We start from the raw sequence: 6000 nt of genomic DNA on the forward strand, positions 1-6000 counted from the left end.
AGAGTAGATTCAAGATAGCCATGGTACATAATCTTAGATAAATTGGCCATCAAAACAGTAAATAGTCTTAGATATTGCACCAGAATCCTCCCTTTTCGAGACAAATTGATTTTGGTGGCATCTGGAGTGATATTCAGTCACCATTTGCTGATTTGAGGGGGGAATTATGATGTCACAATCGAAGTATATTGGGTAGCTTCTACATAGATTTCAAATGGAGGATTGTAAGCCTGTCTCCACCCCATTAGAGACTGGTTTTCATTTCTCTGCTGAAGATGGCAGTGGTCCATGTGGTTCATGAAGTGGTGTCTGGTTCCTACGCTCACAAGGCAGGGGGCTAAGGGGCACCATGACCTAGGACCAAGTTTCTTAGATCCAACTGACAACCTGAAGAAAAATATGCTTATTTATTTTTTAAAAGTTTATGTTGTGGATATGCATATGCCTCATTGTCTGGTATGCATGATGTGATGTGCTCTTTCTTTTTTAATGTATTTATTGGTCCTTTGTATAATGTAAGTTGAAATTGGTTTGGGATGCTTTATGTAGTGTAGTATTATGATTTCAAACATGAAAGAAGGGCTTGGTTCAGGAAGTGGTGTCTGGTTCTTGCGCTCACAAGGCAGGGGGCTAAGAGGCACCACAACGTAGGACCAAGTTTCTTAGATCTAGTTGACAAGCTGAAGAAATGTATGCTTATTTATTTTTTAAAAGTTTTTGTTGTGAATATGCATATTCATCATTGTCTGTGATGTTCTCTTTCTTATTTAATGTATTTATCAGTCCTTTATATAATGGAAGTTGAAATTGGTTTGGGATGCTTTATGTAGTGTAGTATTATGATTTCAAACATGAAAGAAGGGCTTGGTTCAAGAAGTGGTGTCTAGTTCCTGCACTCACAAGGCAAGGGGCTAAGAGGCACTACGACCTAGGACCAAGTTTCTTAGATCTAGTTGACAAGCTAAAGAAATGTATGCTTATTTATCTTTTAAAAGTTTGTTGTGAATATGCATATGCATCGTTGTCTGTGCTCTTTCTTTTTTAATGTATTTATTGGTGCTTTGTATAGAGTAAATTGAAATTGGTTTGGCATGCTTTATGTAGTGTAGTATTATGATTTCAAACATGAAAGAAGGGCTTGGTTCAAGAAGTGGTGTCTGGTTCCTATGATCACAAGGCAGGGGGCTAAGAGGCGCCACGACCTAGGACCAGGTTCATTAGATCTAGCTGACAACTTGAAGAAATATATGCTTATTTATTTTTTAAAAGTTTATGTTGTGAATATGCATATTCATCATTGTCTGTGATGTGCTCTTTCTTTTTTAATGTATTTATTGGTGCTTTGTTTAGAGTAAGTTGCAATTTGTTTGGCATGCTTTATGTAGTGTAGTATTATGATTTCAAACATGAAAGACGGGTTCAAGAAGTGGTGTTTGGTTCCTACACTCACAAGGCAGGAAGCTAAGAGGCACCATGACCTAAGACCAAGTTCCTTAGATCTAGCTAACAACCTGAAGAAATATATGCTTATTTATTTTTTAAAAGTTTATGTTGTGAATATGCATATGCATTATTGTTTGGTATGCATGATGTGATGTGACCCTTCTTTTTTTAATAAGTTGATATCAATTTCATGTATGTTGGTCTATGATAAATTTGTTCAATTTCTTAGATTTAAAACTATTTTTGAATGCTCTTTTGTTTTGATCTTGCATATGGTTTAGGGATGGAAGGATCTAAGCGTAAGGCTATTGATTTTGAGTTATCTAAAGCACAATGAAAGTATGTCAATCAGGTCCTTCGAGATGAGCTTCTTGCAGAGATAAATAACATGAGTACAAAGGAGATGGAGATGACCATAGAAAGCACTTCTAGATTGCATACTCTAAAGAGCAAAGTTGTTTTAAATACAAGGCATCAAGTAGAACTAGATCCTAATAGGAAATACCTTGTAGGGATCACAAAATGGGACACTGATGTTATGCTATGGGTAGAGAGCAACATTGGGAATGTCTTGGCTCGATTTTATGAAGCATGCACAAGGAACCCAACTTTTGCAAATGATGTTAATGAGGCAAAGATGCATTTATGGAATTCCTTTTGGGCTAAAAATAAGACAAAGGTTATAAGGTCGGATGTGAAAACCATACTAGCTGCAAGTTGGGAGAAAGTCAGCAATTGCTTTTAAAAGGGCAAAGGAAGTAGCAAAAGGAGAAGAAAGTGCAAGGATTTTGAGTGGAAAAATGTGAAAAGTCCAAGGTAGTGATTCTCAAAAGCTACAGATCAAGGCAAGTCATATAAGCAATGTGTCCTTCATGATGTACATAACTGAAAATGAGATCCAAGTTGGTGAAAAGATAGGTTCTGGCACATATGGATTTGTCTACAAAGTACAACTCATAGGTGCTCCAGGATTATTACAATATATATGCTATGCTGGAAAGCAATATAAGGGTGACATAGGGGATCATACACGAGAGGCAAGGAAGGAGGGACAAATGCAAATTCGGCATCCTGTGCTTGTTCATGTTATTGCAAAAACTCTAGAAGAGCCCTTGTGGACTATCACACCATATTTTAATGGCAGTAGCTTGATGCACTTCATGAGAACTAGAACTTTACCATATGAGCAAGGTAGGTTTAGGCGCTATGTTGACATCATCCTAAAAAGAGGCAAATTAATGAAGGCAAGGGCATGAGGAACATTGGAAGATGTATGCACAAGGGAGCAAATTAACTACTTTAGTGCAATTGTGCACCACATTATGCATGCACTCATTGTTGGATTAGCAAGGTTACATAAGGGTCAATGGATTCATACAGACTTACATCCTGGTAACATTTTGTTAGATTTCACAGCAAATGGTGCATGTAGAGTTGGCATAATTGATTGGGGGATGGCATTAGTTTCTTCAGAGACTAGAAAAGCTTTTAAGCATATGAAGAAGACATCTCTAGAGACTGACCAACAATTTACACAAAGGAAGCATAAGAAAGAGCAAGAGCATGCACGAAAGAAGTGGTTTGCACCTGAGCTTCAATGTTTTTCTAGGAGAGGTGTGTATAGCCCTCAGTTAGACATATATGCATTAGGATGGATAATTACAGGGATTATACAGTTTGGGAAGATGCAGTTAGGTATTTTGAACTTTCTCGCCACATGCCTGATAGTGCACTATTAAAGTGTATTAAAAAACATGCCTTTGAAAAGATGATGACTGAGAATTCTACAAAGAGAATAGCACTTATGGTATCCTATCAACATTTGGATGTAATGCAAGTTTGCAATAATTTTTCTATTATTCATCACTGCGACGACTGAAGCTTCACCATTAGCAAATATGTCAAAGACAACTTCATGCTCCTCGTGCAACCATTAATTCCTCATCTTGACCTTCATCATCCTCAACTTCCTCAGAATCAAAAATATTTGGCTTGTTGGGGTGGTTCACATAACAATCAATAGAAATAAATCTCTTATCCTTGATAACAAGTGTCAATGCAACATATAAATCATGTGCACCGCTAGCAAAAGTGTAAGAGCTTGGAATATAGTCGATACTCCCTCTCAACATAGTGTACTTTCGAGAGACATCCTCAAGAGTGTCTTTCAATGCCACCATTTGTCTATCAGTCACAAATGACAAGCACATGAATTGCTTTGGATCACTTGTCATCTCAAGCAATGACTTCAACACCATCTTAAATACATTCCAAATCATCCCATGAACATCATGTGCTACATCCAACACAGCTACACCTATGGTCATAGGTTCTTTATACACATTGTGAATCAAATCAAATGCTTTCCAGTATGCATAAAGCGGTGGTGCTTGTAAACACCTATCAACCAGGATAGGATACTCTGTGCTAGATCCAAATGGGAAGTATTTTTCATAGATATGTAGTCCACCCTCGATCTTTACTCCTTTCTTTAATTTTTCTAGAGACTCGATCTGCATATTGTCTAGACTTCTCTTTGGATGGAATGAAAATTCAGGAGGAAGAGAATCAAGGGGCTTTGTGAATTGTATAACTTGTTTTTCTGAAACACCACTGCCACCAATGCTATCATTTCTTGACTTATCATATGTTTCTTTACACTTCAAAGAACCTCCACCATCAACCTTTGAAGAACTACTCTCATCTATCTTTTGCCTCTTTGCTTGACTACCTTCCTTTTGACGAGAAACAAGTAGCTCACTGTTTTTTATAACATGAAATGAGAAACAAGTAGCTCACTGTTTTTTATAACATGAAATGCCAAGGAATTATTTCGGGGCACACAAGTTCCTCTACCACATTCCACCCCATCTTCTTAAAAGAGTAATCCTTTTCAGTAATAGGTCTGAAATCAAAGGTTGATGGATCAAGTTTATTTATTATATTCTTCCCTTTCATAGTCACCACATTGCAAGCCACTCCTTCTTTCCCTGCAATTCTATCAAACACATCATCCACATTGCCAGCTTTCTCAAAGGTCATTCTAGGATCCTTGAGTATGAATAAGTTAACATTTGGTGCCATATTCCCACGATTATCAAAGACATCCAAATATCATTCATAAACACTATCACCACTGACACCATCAATGACTTGAATGTCCTTCTTTGATGAAATTTTGGGTGCCATGGATACAGACCTGAGATATACATGCATACTTTCTTTTAGCAGTGATACTAGAAAAAAAAGATTTTTTTACTCTCTCTCTCTCTCTCTCTCTCTCTCTCACACACACACATTCTCAATAAGGTTTGACCTAATGTCCAAAAATTCTTTCTTAGTTTTTGCCACAAGGCAGAAACTTTGTATCCCCATTCTTTGGAAACGGGATGTAACATAAAAATTTAAGGAAGTACACTCATTCCTTGTGGCATAAACTTTTAAGGAAGCACACTCATTAGGATTTTCTTCCTATCAAAGAAAGGTTGCTCTCTTGAGTGGCCATTGTGCACATTCAGACCTTGTCAAAATCCACAGTATGCAATCAAAGAGATCAAAGGAGCGTCGAAGCTCGTTGTTGGTTGTCACATGAAATTGCACACCCAAATGTTGAGCCTGTTTGTGGTCCTGTTGATATTCCTCAAAACCCAAGTTTGGCACTGATAGATGAAAAGGAAGCGGAAGACAATTTTGTTGAGCTTATTATGAAAGAGACAGATAAATGTGTTTGAAGATCTGTACTGTCTATACAACAAATGACACATTGGTGTTTTCTTGTGTTCTTAGATGACTTTAATCTTTTATAGTATTAGCATGGAAATTTGACCACATGGCCAAAACTTTGTGGAATGTTTTTTATAGAGGTTTTGATGACACAATATTTGAATCTCTCTCTCTCTCTCTCTCTGTCTCTGTCTCTGTCTCTCTCTCTTTCCTTCCTTCCTTCCCTCTCTCTCTTCCTACCTCTCTCTCTTTCCCTCCATCCTCTCTCTCTATCCCAATCCCTCACATGACAGCATTTAAAAAATCACAAAGGCTAGATAAAGTTTGACCATTTGGTAAAATCTTTTAGATGGGAAAGAAGTGAGGGATTGTTTAATCTTTTTCTATCTTTAATCTTTTATAGAACTATCATGTTTTCTTAGCTATCTTGAGCCGATAGTCAAGAATAGCAGATTGATGCATATCTTCTAACATTCAGAGTGTTCCTAAATAAAGTTCTAGGAGCAATAATTTGACCGCATGGCCTAATCTTTCTGCAATGTTTAGTATGGAAAATTTTAACCTTAGAGGTTTTCATGAATATAACTCTCTCTCTCTCTCTCTCTCTCTCTCTCATCAACTAAAATCTAGATTATGTTTAAGAAAAATAATGGTTCTCTATTTATTTACAAGCATCCATACTAAAAGATGTCTACATGTGGGTATGTAACAGATCAAATAGAAGAAGTCCATGCACCCAATACATCACTGATCAGAAACTTGATCAAATTGTCTATTGTATTGGATCTCAATGGACTACTTTTACATTGCTGCTTCTCGAAGTCAACAAAGTGT

The sequence above is a fragment of the Dipteris shenzhenensis genome, chromosome 14 (genome assembly GCF_047967505.1).
Source record: "Dipteris shenzhenensis isolate YYH24624 ecotype China chromosome 14, Dip_SZ_1.0, whole genome shotgun sequence".
In the NCBI taxonomy this organism is placed as follows: domain Eukaryota; kingdom Viridiplantae; phylum Streptophyta; class Polypodiopsida; order Gleicheniales; family Dipteridaceae; genus Dipteris; species Dipteris shenzhenensis.